Source organism: Misgurnus anguillicaudatus, chromosome 5 (assembly GCF_027580225.2).
Source record: "Misgurnus anguillicaudatus chromosome 5, ASM2758022v2, whole genome shotgun sequence".
NCBI classification, from domain to species: domain Eukaryota; kingdom Metazoa; phylum Chordata; class Actinopteri; order Cypriniformes; family Cobitidae; genus Misgurnus; species Misgurnus anguillicaudatus.
The window spans coordinates 20,143,792-20,165,751 of NC_073341.2; the positions used below are offsets into that span (position 1 = coordinate 20,143,792).

The 21,960-nt window shown below is 39.1% G+C and overlaps 1 protein-coding gene across 2 annotated transcripts in view; it reads right to left on the reverse strand.

Annotated features, from left to right (window-relative positions):
- rimbp2b (RIMS binding protein 2b) overlaps window positions 1-21,960 on the reverse strand; it is a 123,103-nt gene that overhangs the window by 68,325 nt on the left and 32,818 nt on the right. For both annotated transcript variants that reach the window (XM_073867705.1, XM_073867706.1), the window contains exon 2: window positions 20,297-20,388. The gene's annotated coding sequence lies outside the window, so the exon portion shown is untranslated. The remainder of the gene's footprint in view (window positions 1-20,296; window positions 20,389-21,960) is intronic.

The window sequence follows — 21,960 nt, forward strand, 5'->3', positions numbered from 1 at the left end:
CAGCTGATCGTCTGATGTACGTCAGACGTATCTGTCATACAGGACCTTGGACAGTTCCAGAGCGCTGCGCCTCGGGCACCGTCCGCATCTGAGAAATGACAGACTTATGAATAAAGTGGATGGTCGGTCATAAAAGCGTGGTTCGCTGTTATCACCGCCACATATATATATATATATACGCAGGGGGAGAAAGCCGCCGTGCACGAGCCTCTGTAGTGAGGAGAAAGCTGTTCCACCTACAATTCGCGGGGGGAAGACTCTCGCTGTCACTAGACAGAATAGATCAGACTTTGCATAAGGACGCCTCGCGAAAGGGGTCCTAGCAGCTCGTGTCAACGTGTTATAAGGCACTTAATGTAGGTCGTGTCCCACGGATGCAATCTCTTCACGCCCATCGTAACGGGTTAATATGTCTGCATCTTGGTAGTTAAGCACGAGATGCGTATCACTCTGATTGAACATAGCTTATAAAGCGATGCAATGAGTTTATAAAGGAGATGACTCGCCAGCTTGTACAGGGGGCGAGATCTCAGTCTGGTTCGGTAAATAATGAAACCACCGTAGTTTGCCCGACCGCATTATCACAATAACATGGTCGAGAGTGCTGCAGTGCTAAAATCATCCCCTTAATGGACCGTATGTACAGTACAAGGTGATTGATATGAGACAAACGGGCGTTCCACGCGCCGAAGGCTGATTGCCGTCGTAAAGCGTGTTCAACCCACAGCAGATGCAGGCGATCTCGTAATGGTAGCACTTCATGCAGCTGTGTGTAACTTAAGCATGAGCTTCCCGGCCGTCAGCTCGGGGCGGGCCCTTTGCTTAGTCAAACTGAAGTGGACTTATGAACAGAATGCCACGATATTCAGTTTTCTGAGGCTCGTTAGAGGGGTACGTGAGCCCGTCTTAAACGAGATGCCGCGCGTCTGTCTGTGCACGCGCTTTGAGTTTTGAAACTTATTGTGGCGGGTAGCAAGCTCACTTGAGGTTGATATTACCCTTAATATCTCCGAGTATTGGAGCGGAGGTGTGAGCGTCTTCGGATCCGCTGATATAAATCAGCTATATGGCCGAAAAACGTCATAAACCGCTTGGCTGTAAGCCTATGAGTAGCCGTCCGGAGAGGGCGCGATTCAAATGCTTGGAGCCATGGAGAGGTCTGAGGCTGCGTCTTTCTAGGAAGAGAGAATGACAGCCGTAAGACCGTGCTCGTTTGCGCCGTCAGCATCGTAGCGGAGAAACTGAGGTGGGCTGCGAGCGAATTTGGCAGAAATGTGTTAGAGACACCGTACAGCCGTGGGGTGTCAATACACAGTATATGGTCAAAACGGGGTTTTTTCGGCAAGCGTCGATAGAATTATGGACAGCGGGCCGTGTGTGCGTATTACCGATTGCTTGTCAGTAAGGCGAGAAAGTGTTTAGAGACACCATACAACCGTGGGGTGTCAATACACAGTATAGTAAGCACGGAAATTACTCTTTTTAGAGGAATTCAATGCCGTTCGCCACTATAGTGAGGTCGCATAACCAACAGTATTACACAGTATGTTTTGGATAAACAGCACACAGAAAACATTTCAGGGCAGTCCAGCCGAGGCGCGACTTAACCCCTCTTCAGACAGTTCTATGTCGACGCAGCTGTGCTGCGAAGACCAGAGCTCGGCCGTTCGGGTGCACGAGCCTCAGTAGTGACGGTGACCCAAACGGCTCATGGAGCAGAGCAGTATGTCTAGGTGGTTTAATGTCAGACTGAACCCATCGCAGAGAGGAAGTCTGCCGTGAGGCCCGCGGTTTTGCCGTTTATTAAAAAGGGCAGAAAAACCGGGTTAATGTACCAATATTCAGCGCACTGATATAGGACGGGACTGAATAAAGGGAGGTATTCGGGCCTCAGTATGTAAAACAAATTCGTTCTGCCTCTGATTCCGTCTAAACCAGAGAGAAATGACCGGGCAGACTAGTAGTGAGCTTTCCGAAGTGAGATAGACTCAGGCCGGTTAAGCTCTATAATAAGTGTTTTAGCGCTCAGATAGAGGCGTGTCCGCCTTATCGAGCAGACGAATGAGATCGCGCCGCTCCAGGGGGGAGGGGCATGAAGCTCTGTATAGACGAATAGTGAGCCGGTTAGCTCTTATAATGAGTGTTCTTGATGCTCCAATAGCGGCGAATCCGCCCTATTGAGCAGACGAATGAGATCGCGCCGCTCCAGGAGGGGAGGGGCATGAAGCTCTGTAATCGTTGAACACTAGACAGCTGCATTTAGAGGCAGCGAGCCGTAAAGACTGCGTGCTAACTACGCCGTTAAGAGACCTCACCACTGCGGGGAAAGGAGCGAGGGACTCCGCGAGCGTGGAGCACGAGTGGCTGTGCTATGACAGGGAACAGGGGCAGATCCGCCCGTGTTTGCTTGTCGTATGCATCTTTCTAGTTTTACGGTTCCCCCGCTTGTTCATCTCAACAAGAGAGGAACGGCAGAGGGGAGCAGCAACACAGACAGAACAGCCATGCGTCATATAAACGGTATCACCCGATGCACTCGGGGGATTCATATGTGTCAGAGATCTCGCCACTGAATGTGAGAGGAGCGAAGGGACTCTGTAAGCATGAACGGTTGCGATGTGACAGAACACAGGGGGGGTTAGTCCGTGTGTGCAGGTCTATGCATCCATCTAGTCTCATGGCTCGCCGTGTGTTCATCCCGGGGAGAGAGGAACAGCAGGGGGAGCACGAAACATGGATAAAACAACCGAAGCATATAAGCGCGGTCCCGGCGTGGGAGGTGCCAGACCGGTGACGCGCTCGGGGAAATTCATAGCAGGGAGGCTTACTCAAGCCGCTGTGCTGGACGCTATTACAACAGCGCCTGCTCTTTTAGCTTACAGCTTTATATTAAAAATATTGATCTTACCGGGCGGCCGCAGGGGAGACCTCGTCAGGCATGTGTCCGCTGCACAGGGCTCGTACCACGGCAAGCGAAGGCTATCTTCGGTTCTCGGCCGGAAAGCGGCAGGGGAAGACGCTAGACCTGGATTCTGCTGTCTTCGGTTCTCAGCCGGAAAAGGCAGGGAAGACGCTAGGCCTGGACTCCGCTGCAGGGCTTTTGTCGACGGCGAGGTAAGGCTTCTTCTTCGGAGCAGCGAGAGGTTCGCGCTGAAGGAGAAATTAATGAGCTCCTGACGCTTGAACCGCGCTTATATAAGGACGTGTACTTCCCGCGCGCGGGTTCAAACGTCATTGGTCTGTACTTTGTACAGACGTTAACCAATAGGCTTCAGTCACGGAGTAAACAGGAGTTTCCCCCATAGCGTCAGCTAACTGACGCAATGCGAAGTGAACCGTATTGAAAGGGAACCCTGCTTAAAAGAGCCAGGAAAGAGCCAGAAAAAGAGAAATAAAGACAGAAAAAGAGATTAAGGGTACGTTTACACAACAATGATGCACCTAAAAACGTTATCCTTTGCACTTTTCACGCAAGACAATGTTGTTAAAATGATCACCATTCATTTGGATGAGGGAACAACAGCTACAAATGCTGTATTACGTATGCCAGGCCAGTAGTTGTCAATGTCACACATGTTATACAGTATATGTAAGGGATAATGTATAGGCAGCAAGTTGTTATCGCAGAAATCAGCGCTGACAGTGTTATCAGGACCCGATGCGAAGCGGGGGTCTTATATCACAATAAAGGGCCTTATTTTGGGATAACAATCATCTGCCTGTACATTATCCCGCTTATTGCATGGCTATTTACCTTATAAGTAAGGTACTAAGCAACATTAAATTTGATTTAAAATATTTTATGAGCTAATTTTTAGAGAATGCAGACCTTCAGCGAGAAAAAAAACATTTACTTTCAAATGTCACAAACACACTATTTGGTTTAATCATTTGTAAATGTAATGTTACATATGTCATTAAAATCTATATAAAATATATGTTATTTCTCTGCAATGATGTGAAAAAATAGGTCATTGAAATTTGGCTCCCCTGTTCTGTCAGAACTTGAAGGGGATAATACTTCCCCTTAAAGGGATAGTTCACCCAAAAATGTAAATTCTGTCATCATTTACCCTCTTTCATGTTAACAAACTTGTATAAATTTCATTGTTCTGATTAACACAAAGGAAGATATTTTGAGAAATGTTTGTAACCAAAAGGACCCCATTTACTTCCATAGTACTCTTTTTCCTACTATGGAAGTGAATGGGGTCCATTAACGGTTTGGTTACAAACATTTCTCAAAATATCTTGCTTTGTGCTCATCAGAACAAAGGAATTTATTGTAACAAAATGAGGGTGAGTAACAAATGAAATAATTTTTATTTTGGATGAACTATCCCTTTAATCTGCACTATCTAACCAAGGCACTGCCATTTAGTGCAAATATAAGCTTATTTGCACTTAAAAGGACACATTTTTGTTCACACCTACAAAGTGCCAAATTTAACATGTTATAATAAATTATCTATATGATGTTTTGAGCTAAAACTTCACATATGCACTCTGGGGACACCAAAGAATTATTTGACATCTTACAAAGTCTTGTGAAATGTCCCCTTTAAACTGTACCAGTCCAAATGATTTGCAGCATTAGTTATTAGTTTGAGCGGTTGTTATAACAAACCTGCAAATGTCCTGACTGGCCAATCAGAATCAAGCATTCCAATGAGACGTGTAATAAATATTAATAATGCTAATTGTTTTTATTGTTTTTATTGTTTATATTTTTATTTTACATACAGTATGTTACTAAGGCACTACGCATCAGACCATGTGCTGATTTTATGATTCAATCTCTGTATGCTTTAAATAGCTCTGTGTAATTAGGTTAACACCTCAAATTATTGGTTAATCTTGAATGCAGCACAGAATTTGCATACGCCCCCTAACCAAACCCCCATCCCATGCAGATTAAGATTCTTCCCTCACACACAGCGAGAAACTTAATTACACTCCAGCAACATCCATGTGGTGTGACTCTAGCATCACTTAAACGGGTTATCTTCGAGGAAGAGCCACAATTATGGGTTCGTGTGTTCATCTTCAGCTAAAACGCGTGAGAAGACTGGCTTTGTGTCACATTCCCCAGAGGAAAGTTTAATTGCTCTTTTATTGCTCAGATGTTTCAAAGCTCAAAGAGACACAGTGTAGTTTAAGTATTGGATGCTCCCCCTTAAATTATTTAGGTAATAAAATAAAAATAGGAACACATAGTTTACATATACTGTAATATGTGTATAACAAAAAATATAAAGACAAGATATGGTGGCGAGCCACAAAATGGCTAAATACATGTTTTGATAAGCTTCGCATTCGTGCGCCTCAGAAAAAAAAGTCACCGGTCGTCACTGTTATGGTAACATTTAGGCAAGATCTGCCTATAATTTTTGGTGATTTCATATTAAGTCTTATTAAACAGTGGAAGGAATACAATTAAAAGGATTTTAAAGGTCATTTTTAAGAACAACTGGGAAGCAGAAGACTTCATTTATTTATTTCTCATTCATGACTGTTCTTTCCTACAAGTCTAAATAAACAGACCATTAATTTCTTCTGCATATCTCATTAATGTTCCCAAAGTCACAACGCAATTAAAAGACTAAAAAAAGCCAATAATGTTTTATCTTACACTTTAAAAACTTCTTTTTCATACACACACATGCACATATGCGCTGAAACTTGCCTTGCCTCATAACACAAAATCACCTCTATTTCTCTCCAGTCGATCTCATCGAAAAAGCCATTGTGATCTCAACTACTGTCAATTGGTTGCAGTCACTTCCAATCTCTCCGAATTGCACATGGTGGCATTGGCAGCCCACACGCTACACATCGATCCAGACAGATTTTGAACGGATGATAGACCGAGCCATGGAAAAATGAAGTGACACGGTTTACAGATCTAACGATTAGAGATTAGAAACACATAAACTCTGATTCAAACTGAATGTGTAACACTAACAAATTGCATTAGTGAGACGAGGCACAATGCTGGTTCTGCAGCAGTGTCATCTTCATGGGCTTTAAATATATAAATAAACAGAAAAATAGGAGGCATGCCATGAGGTAGGTCGTTACAAAAATGAATTCTGCCAGAACAGCCTGCTAAAAATGAATTAGAAGTGAGGAGCACACTTCATATTGATGCAATATATAGTATGCATACGATTAGCAGCATGTGAATGTCCAGTATGCATACAATAACCAAATGACCTAAATGCATTTAATGTATTTGCCTAAATGTGCAGACACAACCGAGTACATATTGCTTTATTATTTCCCACAATGCAATGTACTTGATCATTCATTGACATTGTGGAAAATTATCCAATCGTAATGCCAATTTAACATTTAGCTCATCTCTTTTTTAAACACAAAACTGGATTAAAGAGGATCAATTATCCGATTCACAATTTTACATTTCCTTTGGTGTGTAAGTGTGTATTAGTACATGTTAACGATATGCAAAAAGTACAAACCCCAAAGTAAACCATGACGCGAGTTATCGTCTCCAACGTAAATCTCTTTTCTTGGACTACAACGAACACACGAATTGTAGGAAACAGTTTACCTCCTGAGATTGGTGGTGTAGAAAAGACCGACAATATCATAATTCCTCCCGCTTCGGAATCACAGCCTGTAAGTTAACTCCTGTCAGCATTGCGACCAAATCTTTCAAACATGGTAAGAAGCGTCACATTTCCAGCTGACGTCAGAGGTATTCAGGCCAATCACAACGTACAGATTAGCTGGCCAATCAGGGACACAGCGCTTTTCAAATCAATGAGTTTTGTACATAATTCAGGAAAAAAGAGAAATATGGAGCTACAAAAATGTACGATATGTGGAAAATAATGTGTTTTTTGTCCATTAACCACACAAACACATTGTATTACACCAAATACACACAACGTTGCTTTTAGCAAATGAAATAGGTGCTCTTTAAAATACATTAAACAATGGTTATGATGATGTGACAATGTCTGTGAAATTCAGGCTAAAGTCTAATAATCTAATTGTGGGATTAGGAGCATCAAATTTGATTTCACTCAACGATTTTTATCTTTGACATGACCTTAGTTAATATTAAATATATCAAGATTATATTAATTTTCACAGAATGTTCTTTACATTATGTAGAATGAGTTTATGTAGAAAACCGTACATTAGAAAAAATGACTTTAGCTGAGTTTTCATAGGCTGGCTCACAAATGTTAACGGCTGCATACTGCATAATTGTGGCTTCACATACTATTATAAAAACTGTAGGCTATTTCGTGTATACTATACAGTACACTGAGGAGAATGCAAGCATTGCATTCTGAACATAGCTTGTATGTTATTTTTTTATCCAGACATCCAGCTGTGTGAAATGTGTCCAGTCAGAGCTGGGGTAATGGATGTCAACCCCTTTCAGGAAATAAGCGACGCTGACCTTTGAGACGACACAATCTGTTCTGCTTGGCTCTCGTTCACCAAACATCCCACTCTTTTCGCAACTGTGTATCTTTTATAGTATCTTACTGAACGGTCTCAAGAGATTCCCTTGACACCAAGATTCACTTAGACTGAGATTGATAGTATTCGCTATGGACTTTGCGCCTTGAGTTTTAGGTTAAAACACTGAGATTCACAGATTCTAAAAGCAAGGTCAAAGGGTAAATAGTTTTTTTCTGATGAAAATGTCAGCAGCGTTTGCCTGTGCGAAAGCCTCTACCACTACAAGGGAACTGGGATGCGGTAGCTGTAAGGTGACCTGAGTGGTTTAGCACATTGATTTGTTGGTTTCTAGGTGGTTGCTTACCAACCCAAGTAAAAAAAAATTCCATCAAGTATCTTTCCTGATTCTGGCTCATGTTTGTTTTATTGCCAGCTTTATTGTCCACCAGTCGAAATTCATAAATCTGATCACATTTCATTAACAAGCACAACACAAACAGTCTGGGGCAACTTACATCAGTATTATAATTTTTGTAGGGCAGAGCGGGGTAAGTTGTCACACTTTTCACACTGTCTAACATTTACTGAGCATCATACATTACAATGGTGCTTCTTTGTGTAATAGACTACAGACTCTGTACTACATTTAACAATTATTTATTAAATACTAAATATAAAATATAAATCGTATTTACAAAAAAATAAAGCCATTTTATTACATGTGATAACAGTTCTGGCCTCTCATAAATTCTTTCATTCTTATTTAATCCACAATAGACCCACATTCATACTTGATTTTATACTGTATGCTATAAACATCTGTTGTTTCTATTTGCTTGACTGACAGTCACTGCAGCAATAGCGTTACATTGCAAATAATCTAAATTTCATTTTTAATTTAAAATGGCAAAATTCACCTAAAGTTAAGTAGTTTGCATCTCTGGGTTTGCTAATTATCTGTATTTTTGAAACAATATGCATTCATGTGTGAAGCACTAGAAACGCTCAAACAATGGCTGCGTCCGAAAACTGACTTGTTGCCTCGCTGCCTCATGAGGCAATGACTTCGGAGGCATGAAGTCAGCTAAGAGAGACGCTTTCAGACACACTTCAAAGGCAGCGTGTTTGAAATATAAACAGACAGCGCCTTTGGGATAACTAATCACATATTTGAAAACTACTAGTGTTGGGTGTAACGCATTACAAGTAACGAGCATTACGTAATAATATTACTTTTCTAAAGTAACAAGTAGAGTAACGCATTACTTTATAAATGTACACATTAAAGGGGTGGTTCAATGGTATTTCAAGCATTCTGACTTATTAACACAGTTATAGAGTTGTTTCCTCATGCTAAACGTAGGCAAAGTGTCAAAAAAGCAGTTGAACGTGTTACATAGTATTTCTGTGCCGAATGCAAGTTTTTTTTTTGATTACAGGTCCAACTGACGTTTCAGGGGTTTCTATACGTATCACTTCTTTTTATGGGCACTTCCCCCGGAAAACCCCGCCCACCCGTCAATCAGCGGGAGACGCTAGAGCTTGCAAACATCTTATCACGCCACTCAGCTTTGTTTAATTTCAAAACTCAACAATGGCACGAAAGATGAAGTGTGTTTTTGGATGTAAGGAGAAGAAATCCAGCCTTATGAAAACAATGAATATAGTTTATTATCCGGGGTAGCAGCGGAGTTTTGCGTGTGTTTGATCATGCGGTGGATTTTCCCAACCGGGTCATGACGAGTTGCATGCGGTAAGTAAGACTTCTGTCTTATGTTGGAAAAAGTTGCGTGCATATTATATAAATGACACGAACATGTAGTGAATCATAATAAGTTATAAGTGTTGTATAGTGTTGCATGACTCGTACTCGCTCCACCCGCGGTAGTAACTCCTCCTTCATTTTTTCGTACGTTATCGGAAAGATTCGGTAAAGCTAATCTTTCCTTTATAAATCTGATTAAACTAAAGACTCTTCGGAGATATAAAGGATGTCATACTACTCTATAGGCACTCCAGATTAACATCAGAAATGCAGAAACAGCATGTGTTACGTGGGCTTTAATATTTCAGTAACTTTTTAAAAAAAGTAATGCAAGTTACTTTTCAGTGTAATTAATTCAATTTAAAAATAAAATAATGTACTTAATTAAACGGAACATATTAACATAGAATTACGCACTCTGTGCGCCTGAGTGGGAACAGTTTGAGTCAGAAACGGAGATGACAGGCCAAAGCTTGACATTTTTGCGATCAAGGCCTGAAAGAGATCAAGCCTCAGCCAAGTAAGAAAATGTAACGCAAAAGTAACTTAAAAGTAATGTAAGTATTACTTTTCATGAAATGTAACTAAGTAAAGCAATTAGTTACTTTTTTGGGGAGTAACTTAATATTGTAATGCATTACTTGTAAAAGTAACTTTCCCCAACACTGAAAACTACAATACTAATTTCTACTAAGTTAACTCGAGTTAACTCGTCAATGGCGGGGAAAAAGTTAATAGTGGTTCACTTCTATTAACTTGTGTGCGGTTTGCGGTGAGGAAAACAGTGTTCACATCATCTAAACGAACTGAACTCTGACATGAAATGGAGGTTTCTCCAAATATAAAAAGGCATTAACTTTCAATAAAAAATAAACAAACTTTTGAAAAGTTGATAGCTTGTCAAGGTTCTGTCTTGTCTGGTGTGCAGGTCTTTTATTTTGAATTTCTAGTTCTCATGTTCATGTCTTTTAAATTTTAATATCGTTTCTCTGTTCCCTGATGTGTCATGTTCTCATTCGTTCCCTTGTTCTATGTGTCAGGTTTTGATTGGTTCACTGTTTGTATATGTAGCACTTATGTTTCCATTGTCTCTTGTTGGTTGTTTGTTACTGTTATGTGTTGTTTAATGTTCATGTTCATGCATGGATTACTTTGTGTCATGGATATCTGCCAATGTTTTTGGATTTATTAAAGTTTTCATCCGCACTTAGATCCTTCCTTTGCTTCATGTTCGGACAACACATTAAATAGCTATTGTAGCTATTGCTATTTGCACTATATTGCTCATTTACAAGAAAACATGTCACTTAGAGGGTTTTGCATCTGAGCCCTTCAATTACTTGAATACTGATGTGATGGAAAAGATCAACTGTTTGAGTTTCGTTCTGAACTATGACCAACCACTCAACAGAAACATGACCTTGAAATCCAACAAACAAGAGTATTTAAAGGTGCAGTGTGTAAATTTTAGTGGCATCTAGCAGTGAAGTGCACTGCTCACCCCTTGCTTTTAAAACGCATAGAGAAACTATGGTAGCTGCCACAGGAAAAACATGTCATCAACGGTGACAACTTCGTAAAAAAGTTTGTCCATTAAGGGCTTCTGTAGAAACATGGCGGCACAAAATGGCGACTTTCACGTAAGGGGACCCTCTGTGTAAATAGATAAAAATGTCTCATTCTAAGGTAATAAAAACATAATGGTTCATTATAATAATTTGAATATATTATTCATTATAATATTTATACACCCCTGTTAATATAGTTTTGGAGATCCATTAAAAATTACACACTCCACTTTTAAATTCGTACCGGCGAAGTCATGCCAGCCAATTCAGCAATACACATTCAGACACAGAGAAATCCACCTGAGGCCTAGTCTTGTCCATATGTTCACACAAAAAAACTGAATTGACTCATGAATTAATGAATGTATAACCATAGTGCTAATCATCTTTGACCTAATAGAGGCAAATGATAAACACATATGCATATGTTTTACTGAATAGACGGAAATGGCTTTCATACTAAGATGTACTACAGTACTATATACCCTATAAACAAACCTATTGGCATTATTAGATCAGAAGCAACAACAGAAATGTTCAAATACTTGGTAAGTAGTACATTCGATAAAAAACCTGAAATGTGTCATGAACACCAAAAACACCAATGGCAATTCTTTTGGATGCAGTCATGGCGTATGTATGATATAACACATGAATCTAGCTGTATTGGTGCACATGTGAAGCTCTGTACAACGTGCCTGTAGTAATCAGATGTAAATGTGATGAGTGAATAAGGCAGAGAGGCAGATGGCTTCTAATGAGAGATGATCCCTCCATCCCACCTTCCAAGACACAAGACAACCAGTAACAGTTTTTCATTACAGGCTGCTATTCTTGGATGAAACAACAGAGGAGAGGAGGGCCCTGCATCTGCTGGTTGATGCTAAAACTACGATATCACAGAGCCAAATAATGTCTTTCTCATTCCATGGCCATTCAAAAGAAGCTATTTATATTTACGGAAAACACTCTTTTGCAAGCAACGCATGAATTGCAAACATCATATTATATTACAGATGTTTTGATGGTTGCATTTCTCCAGGGATAACAAAAGCGTTTACAGCTCAGGATAGCTTTCTCCAGTATTATAAGAAGGGAAACGAGAAATCTGAAGCTTGGTTCTAAAGTATTTTTTCCAAGCTTTTTACAGCATGTACAAGGACAGCATTGCTTTGTTTTTTTCCCACATTTATTCCTTTTAGCCTTTCGGAAGGACACAAAGTGACCACAAAAGCACAGAGTGCAAGCTCTGAAGCCGAGGGGACAAACTGACCCACTCTGCTACTAACAGACACACAAACACACACACACACACACACACACACACACACACACACACACACACACACACACATATGAAAGCACACATAGACTTACAAAACAATGACACACACTACAACCAAGGGCACCATAGACATACACACACAAACAAACGTTTTAGGCACTTGAGTTTCTCTCTTACAGCTTTTCATTCTAGAGTATCTTTTAACCCTTGTGTGTGTGTTGTTAAAATGTACTACCTTTTTGCAGTGGCGGCCGGTGACTTCTTTATTCGAGGGCGCTCGATGCGAAGTTCGTCACAACATGTACAGTATGTAACCCGTCATGTGTTTGGTTCCTTTTTCAAAATATGTGTTCTGCGCCAGATACTCACAAAATCTCATGTGTAATCAGAGTTTACTGTTAAAGGAGTGTCTTGCGTGTATTTTGTGAATGTGAGCGTCTCTTTTATCATAAATGGTTTTGACGCGTGTGCAGCAAGCACTTATTTTGACAAAACATTTGATGCACATGGTTCACATGACGCAACAAACACATATTTTGAAAACGCAAGCAACACACATGACACGCCGAACACATATTTTGAATTTGCGCCCCTCGGATGAGCAGTCACGAGCCGCCACTGCCCTTTTGTGTTGTTTGTGGCCAAAAAAGCCACTAAATTAAATGACTGTAAAAAATTTTCAGATTAAAATTTACTGATCAAAACTACCAAATGTTTACAAAAATTCCATGATTTTAACTCTTTAATTGAAAGTTCATAAGTGATGTAACTTCCCAGCAAGCATGTTTGGCTAAAACAAGGCTAAATTTGGGCTGCCAGTGAAAGTCTGTAGACGTCCAACCATAGCCCAAAACTAGACAATGCATATACTTTTAGAACATGTAAAAGAAATGAAAGCAAACACCTTGAACACCTGTCGACTTTGCTTACATGTTGGAATATCATACATCTTCAAGTTAGGTTGGCAAAAATGGCATGTAATCAAATTCAAGGTTATTTAGGGAAGAAGTAGGCTACTCATAGCCGGACTATATTGGGTATATAGTTGGCCGTCATTTCAACATCTCTGTTTTTGCTTGCTGCGTATTTGGGGGAAAAATACACAAATGACAGATTTTCAATATAAAAAGTGATTGTGGATTAGCTTTTTTACAGTCTTGGGTATGTCAAAGTTTAGTAAAAACATCGGCTTTGATGCATTTTTTGTTTTTGTGCAGCATCAGATTTTTTTTGTCCCTAATTAGTTGTTCGTGGCTTTTTTTGCCCCATTAAATTCCATTATAAAGACATTTTTTGATTGCAAAGCCATGACACCATATAATCATGTATTCTTGATTGTTGGTGGTGTTTCCTTTTGCTAAGAGGTAAGATATGTCATTTTAACTGTTGATCACCATGTGGCACCATTAACCCTTTAGTAGCCTGTGCAAAAAACAGAGCTTCATTTCTGGCTTATACATTGAATTATATGGAGTATAACAACCCGAAAGAGTAGTGAATTTGGACACGGTATATTGTTGAGTTTTTGAACAATTTCAAAGCATTTTCTCAAAAAAATGTGACAATATAAGATTTGTCACCTAAAATTCATTTTATTTGCTGAAACACAGAAAAAGTTGTGGTCAAATTAAAAAACAAAATGGCCAAAAATGGCCTCAGCAACCCATAAGGGTTAAAACAGTGTGCTAAAGTGATATGCAGGAAGCTTTATATGACTAACTGACCAACTCTATTTGGTCTGATTATGTTTGAAGAATATCGGGGTCTTTAAGTATTAGTTCACTAAGAAAATTTCCTGATAATTTACACAACCCCATGTCATCCTAGATGTTTGTCGTTCTTTCATGAGTCAAAAAATTAAGTTTTTTTAAGAAAATATTCCTGTTTTTTCTCCATATTGAAGATTTCAATTGAACCCAGCGGTCCAAATTGTAGTTTCAATAAAGCTTCAAAGGGCTCTGAATGATCCCATCCAAAGCATAAGGGTCTTATCTAGTGAAACGATCATCATTTACAGTATACCCTCCAAAAAACAACTTTTTAACCACAACTTCTTATCTTGCCCTAGCCATAGGATGTGCATCCGCGACCTTACGTATTACGTAATCATGGCGAAAAGTCCACTATGAGAAAAATCTGGACTGTTTCCCTCAAAAAATTTATTTCTTTTCAACTGAAGAAAGTAAGACATATACATCTTGTTTGACATGGCGGTAAGTAAATGATCAAAAGTAATCATTTAACAGTAACCTAACGCTAACACTAGACGGAAATGACAGGATGACAAGAACAGTGTACAAGAATCTAACCCAGTCTAAACCAGACGTTACACTGACATCAAAACCATGTTAACAATGTGAGTTTTTCCACACAGTAATGCGTAAAGTTGAAATCTGTTCATAATCAAATATCATAAAATTACTAAAAGTCATAAAGTGTCAAGCAGACACATCAACATTAAATATCATTTTCAAGCTTGAGGTCTCTTACTAATTTAATGCTGTGTTAGCTTGCACAGTCCTCAATAATGGCTTCTCCTGATATCATGAAACTGCCATTAAAATAGCATCATTACCCTACTTAAACAGCACAACCAGATACTGTATTTACAACCCAGGGGTGTCAAGCCAATAAGCTTGTTTTTGCTACACTCAGATGAAACTCTTTTGGCTTTAGTTGCATTGCGATGAATAAAGATTGCATTCTATAAAAATAAAGCTCAAAGAGCTTGAAGGGACTTGGATGAATGTTCTGCCAATGCACAGCAAATAAAATTTAATAAACAAGCAATAGATGCTCTCAGGCTTGGATAATGTTTACGTGTGTATATGGACCTGCCAAGAGATTAGGCTCAGTGTATTTTTACAGTCATTACCGTGAAAGGGGAGCCTCCTGTGGTTATAAAGAGACTCCCAGAGGAGAAAAACATTTACACTGCTGATTCTCACACACTGAGAAACATGCGTCCTACTGATACACATACACATCACTGACTTACTGTTTTATTAGCACAATGTAATCACCACAGACTCATTTAAAAAAATCATTTTGCATTTTTAGCAAAAGAAAATATACATTATTTATAAATATTTTTATGTCATAGCACATCTTTAAAGGGATGTTTTATCAGATTTAGCTAATATCTTAGGGGGTTTTCACACCTGCCTTGTTTAGTTCGATTGAATCGTACCAGAGTTCGATTGCTCAGTTGGTGCAGTTCGCTTGGGCAGGTGAGAATGCAGCAATCGAACTCTGGTGCGCACCAAAAGCGGACCAAACAAGCGGACCGAGACCAGCTTGCAGAGGTGGTCTCGGTACGCTTTCAAACGAACTCTAGAGCGGTTTGTTTGTGGTGAGAACAAGATCCGAGATCGAACCGACCTAACTGCAAAAGTACTGCGCATTTTGGACTAAACCAGCTGCCGTAGGCAACTGCGCAGTGCATTATCGGATGAGGAAGTGTTTGTTGACCCTCTCTGTTAGCAATATTAGCAAAATGACAAATCGCGGACATACCTGGAGTTGCAAGGAGGTGCGGGCGGAGCCTCGGATTTTTTTTGTCTTCGCCGTTTGTAGTGCATTAAACCTTTGTTTTCAAGCCGCATCCGCGATTCATTCTGAAAATGAACAGTTTGTCTAGAGTGCTGTATACAAACAATGTATAACAACCATGGAGACATATTCACAGCGTGCAGCCGTTTGTCCATGGTGTCTGCTGTATTATCCTTCTTTTGTTTACTTCCGGGGGTTCCGTTGGAATTTCCCGCACGTTGTTCTGACCAATCGTGAAGCCGTTTAGGAAATACGTTCAAATATATGTGGCCAATGAGTGATGTTGATCTTATCACATGACAGAATTTTGGTTCGTTTCAATTGGTGCGGATCAGAGCAATCAGTGTGGTGTGAAATGGAACCAAATCTGCTAAAAAAGTTACAATGTATCATTTTTTGCTTTTGGTCCGGACCAAATGAACCAAATTACAGATGTGAAAACGCCCTTAGGGACAATTCAATCTCAAGTAAATATAAACATACTTTTACCATGTCAAAACCTAGAAATTATTGTGGAAAATCACTAAATATACATTTTATGAGATAGTTGATCTACTTCTTTTAAGCAATAAATGAGTTTAGAGAAATATGTTTACCTTTTGCTAGCTCAAAGATTATATTAAGAGTTTGGTTCGAAAACACAATAAACTGTCAGGACCCTGTCAGAATCATGTCTTAAATTATATCTAATCTTTGTGACGGGTTCCTGTCAATACCATGTTCTAAGTGGGAGATGCGTGGTTTTAGTATTGGTTTATTCTGACCACGCATTTCCCGGGTCTCGTCACTTTTTCCCCGATCCCTTACTTGTAATGATTTCCAGGTGTATTTAATTTATTTTGTCCCTATTTATTGTCCTTGTGTTTGCTGTTCTGTGCACGTTCGTCTTGTCGTATTCCTGTTTTCATCGTCTGTGAGTATTGAGAGTATTTAGTCTAGTCTGATATATCTTATGAAAAGTTTATTGTCGGTTTTATGTTAAGTTTAGTGTCAGTTTAGTGTTGTTTTACCCTGTCTTGTTTTGCCCCCTCGTGGGTTTTTGTTTTTCCCTGTTTGTTTAATAAACTCCTTATTTTTCGTCAACGTCTGCATTTGGGTTCGTTTCTTGTTATATTCCTCACATAAACGGCATTTAAAAAAAAAAGTTACCACCAAAATCAATAATGTGCCAGGTCAGTATTAAATCCGATATCTGCCGTGTTATTGTGTCATCTTTTCTTTTTTTTTTCTCCAAACCGCAAAAACGCCAGTCTTCCTTCATTGCAGAATGCAATAAATCTGCTCAACAAATCACAGCGCACCATTCCACGCATTGTAAACAATAAGGGCGGCGCTTTGGATACACACGAAATCCTAGTTTTCCTCATCTACTTTGTACTTCGTGATCAACAAACAAACAAAAACAAAATAGTAATTTTGATGGCATTGATAAACATGTGGTGGTTTTCTGTGGCGGGGAAGAAACGCAAGCCATCAAAATCTAATAAATGCCGGCTTTTATTTGTTCTCACACGACAGCATTACGTTTCCCTCATGCTAACACATCGACCCCAGGGGATCTTATGAAAAGCTTTCCATTATTTTACTCAAAGTCAATGAACATTGAGCAGGACCAAAACATTTTACAGCTGATAGCTGTCAAAAAAGTTCAGCAATGACGTCCCAAGGATGACAGCAACAATGATAGTGCTATTAATATGACAAAGTTAGTGTTTTAGTGAAATTGTTTTAATGAAATGTTTTAATCAGTGTATACCACTAGTCAACTAAATGAATATAACATGGCAAAGATGAATGCACATTTATATTATGATTCAATAGATTATAGGATTTTGAAAGAAAAAAACGTAATCAGTTTTTATTATAAACCTTTGAAAATCAAATTATGGATTTGAATTTTTAAATGTTGTTATAACCTAAACATGCTATGTGAAAGTTTGTAACAGAAAATAGTGGTTTTCATCTTGACACTTTCTTGGTATAGAAAACACATTTTTACCCAAATTAGTCAAAATGGATTTATTGCATTTTGGAACCAAACTCTTCATATGAAACCCTGAAAGCTCATGAAAATGCTTTCAATTTGTAACATAAAAATAATGTGTAAACACATCTGAAAAAAAATGGCACCATGCCGGGACCATGTCAGCATGTACTGTAATCATGGTTTACATGTTTCATTACTGTGCGTTTCATCACGACATATGACGACTAGACAGAGTCAAGACTCACAAGAACCAATGATCGTCTTGCATACCGATGTAAAGCCGGTATGTAGTCATTTTTGATCTAGATAGGTTTACATTGAAACTGTTTTAATATAACTAAGGAGTAGTAATGGATAATTCTAAACCTGGCGTTTGTTTTCAATTATATCTAAAGGAAGTGTCACGCTTTTCAAAAATGCCAGCAGCTGGCGTTTTTTTCTGCGCTCAGCGCCCAGGGTTGAAAAATGTTCAACTTTGGGTGAAAAGCTCAGCTCGTCAATGTCACTTCTCACACAGCCTTCCAATCACAGTGGACGAGGGGCAAGACAAAATATCACAACAACCAAGTGGCGCATTGTTCAACGACTGATATACAAAGCAGAAGTATCATAGCAACCAAAGGGCTACAAAATCGCTGGCAAGCGCCCACAGTCGGCATCCACCTGTATAGTGCAGCATATAACGCAGTATGAGAGTTACCTGTTAGGAGTTCTTTTTAAGTGTGTATTACTGATTACTATTGTATTTATTGCATATTTTATTTTATTTTTATTTTATTGTGTTTTTATTTTTTATCTTATATTTATTCTATTTATTTTATGCTTTTTAGTTTTCTGTTTATTTTATACTGTATGTACAGCACTTTGGTGAACACCTGCTGTTTAAAAAAGGTGCTCTATAAATAAACTTTGATTGATTGATTGATTTTCAGCCGCGTTTAAACATTTTGGTGAAGACGCCCCCTCAGTCTCTATAGCTCACTTTAAAGGGCCATGGCATGAAAATCTGACTTTTTCCATGTTTAAGTGCTATAGTTGGGTCCCCAGTGCTTCTATCAACCTAGAAGATGTGAAAAAGATCAATCCAGTAACTTAGTTTTGGTAAACCATTCTCTATAAGCACATGAAAAAATAGCTTGTTGAAATTTGGCTCTCCTTATGATGTCAGAAGGAGCTCTTATTATAATAATACCACTCCCTAATCTGCACTATCCAACCACAGCACTGCCATTTAGTGCAAAGAAAAGCACAATTGAGTTTTATTTGCAACAAACCACCATCATTGTGATCAGTGTTTGAATATCATCAGCTTATTTGCATTTTAAAGGACACACCCAAAACAGCACATTTTTGCTCACACCTACAAAGTGGCATTTTTAACATGATATAATAAATTATTTATATGGTATTATTTTGAGCTGAAACTTCACATATGTGCTCTGGGGACACCAAAGATTTATTTGACATCTTAAAAAAGGCCCCTTTAATGTCACTTATTTCACTTTAGAAATATTTACTAAAGTCAAACTGATTAAAATGTGTAGATATTCTTACTGGAAGACGCAACACTACTTATCATGCACAGCATAACACACCAGTGCATACTTTATTCATTCCATAAAAGACCACAAACCAGGAATCACATCTGAAACTCGGGGCACGACCCATTTAAAGGGTTTTTCTCAGCTCTTAAAAGACCCAGCAAGCTTCTCATGTGTAATGGATGAAAAGTCTTCCCCGAATGCAGAGGTGAGATGAATAAAGAAAAGAGAACCTCTTAAAAGAGTTTCCCTGGCAGTCAGGGGCGATTAGCTTCACCCTTCACCAACAATCTCTCTCACTCTCTCTCTTTTTTTCCTCTCATCTTTCTCGTTTCCACTATCTTGCTCTTACTTTTTGCTCTTCTGCTCGCTTTGTTTTCCCTGACAGTGCACCCTGCAGTCAGCTCTCCATGTCTAGAATAAGGGGAGAGAGAGAAAATGCCCTTGAGAGTCTTGACTATGTGTGTGTGGTCATACTGTACTGTAGAACGGTAGCACAGCAGGCCTTGTTAAAAACTAAAAGCCTTTTCAACATCTATAGACCAAGAAAATAGCTCCATCAGCGAAAGCGTTCAGCAAAAATGGTCCACATGGATCAAAATGTACCATGTCAATCAAAATCCAGTCTAATTATGATACCGAAGCACACAGTTCTCATGGGAAGGCCTGCAGAAATGGGACACTTCCCACAAGGTTAGCGTTTCCCTGTACGATTCCTACACCATGCTCCAATGTTGTGCCTTCGAGCGATGCATCTTAAGGTGACCTGCGCTCTGGTCACGTCATCAAAAACATTTTTCTCTGCAGTATAATTACATTTTTTTTGCAGAATTGGGCATTCCTTGAAACTTCTCCACAACTTATATATTTACATACAGTAATTGACGATGCCGTTTTGGACCAGCCAGCGTGTCTGCAGAGTTTAAATAGTTAAAATACAAGAGTTTGATGTACTGTGCAGCCATACTTTAATGCTCACAATGCAAATCTTCTTTTCCAGTCCACCCAGACCATTTCTAACCCTGCAAGCAGTTTCCATTGTTTATGCATCTTTCCACAAATGCACCATTATGGCGTAAAACCGTCTAGTAAGCAAGTCAGAAGAGTCTTGATATGAAACCCAACATGCAAATCTCTCTCGCAAGACCTGTAAAGTCACTCTCCAGGGTTTGACATGACTGACTCCTTTTCTTCACCTCTTCCTCGAGAACTTCACACTCCTTTCTCCTCCTGCTGATCTCAGTTTCCTGAGGAAGAGAGAATATAAATACTGTTAGGTGGATAGATGGATTCAATCTGCTATTAGAGTAGATGTGGCCTAATGAAATCATTAGGAAGCTGTATGTGGCATAATGCACAATCAGCTTGCGTATGGATGCATGTATGCGCCAGTGTGGGAACATTAAGAGAGCTAGCGGGCACCCAAAATACATCACCTATCTATAAATAGCAACCATTTGCTATAACACATTGCTACCATGCACAACTAAAAGTCACTATGTGATACAAAAGGTAAGCAGAATTGAAAATGTACATAGTACTGTCATAAACACACATCTATTCACACTTATAAAACTAACCAGATAATAGTACAAATTTTAAAGATTTTATTTGAAGATTATAGAAATATTTTAAAATCAACTGTAAGCTGTAGAGTATTTGTATATTGAATCTGAAAAGTGTTAACACTTCGGCTTAACCAGGTGCATCAGTTTGGGATGGAGCTATCTGTTTTACTAACCGATTTGATTTAAAGGTGCAGAAATCCAACACTTCACCTTTAAATAGGACGTCAGCACTGTCTTATCCAAACCTCAGCGTTAACACACAAGACTGATAAGTCTCCAATGCTGAGTCTCTAATTAGATCTCACTGTGATACACACAAAAACACACACATAGACAAGAGTATAGGACCATAATATAGGTCATTTTCAAAAGGTTTGCCTTACATCACCGTTTTAAAGGACACTTTACCTGCCAAGGTTTAATGACTTTCATTGGACTCCAGGGAGGTGGGTATATTGTGTGCGCCTGTGTGTAGGTATGTGTGTGTTAAGACTATACAGTGTGGACACCGCATCCTCATAATAAGTGAATCAGTCTTAGTAAAAGCTGGCCAGAGCTGTCTGCAAACATGTGTGATCATCCACGCAGGTATTAGTGAATGGCAACATAAATCCTGCTAAGTGACACATGGGATGGGAAGACATAAGGCCTAATACTAATACTAAATGAGAATGGATGAATGGATTAGAGAGGTAATGGTTGTTCAACTGTTAACTAACAAACAGTGCACATGCTGACAAAGAGACAGGGGTGACATTACAAACAAACCCCTTTAGTCACCATAAGTGCAAGCACCTAGAAACTGTAATTTGTGAATTAAGCTTAGCCTTTGCTTAGACTATTTGATTTGCATTAATGCTGGGTAATCCCTTTAACACAGGGGTGTTCAACGTTTTTCGGGTCAAGGACCCCTTAGATGAGAGGGGCAGCATGGAGCAGGGACCCCCTGATACTAAATGTGTAAAACAGAGATATTTAAGTAAGCAGTAAGGAACGAGAGGCTACTTTTTCGTAAAATGGAGTGTAGCGCAACTGTTGGCCAATCAGGATCATGGACTGGAACTAACAGTTTTATAAATAGGAACAAAAACAGTACATTAGCACTATTATGCTGTTGTTGTACATGCATCATTTTCTGTGTATTTTTTGTTAAAGTAGATTTAGTTTAATTATTATTTTAAAGTAATTGCAGCGTAAACCATTTTTATTTTATTTCTCGCTTTAGTAATAACAAATCTGAATAGCTTTAAA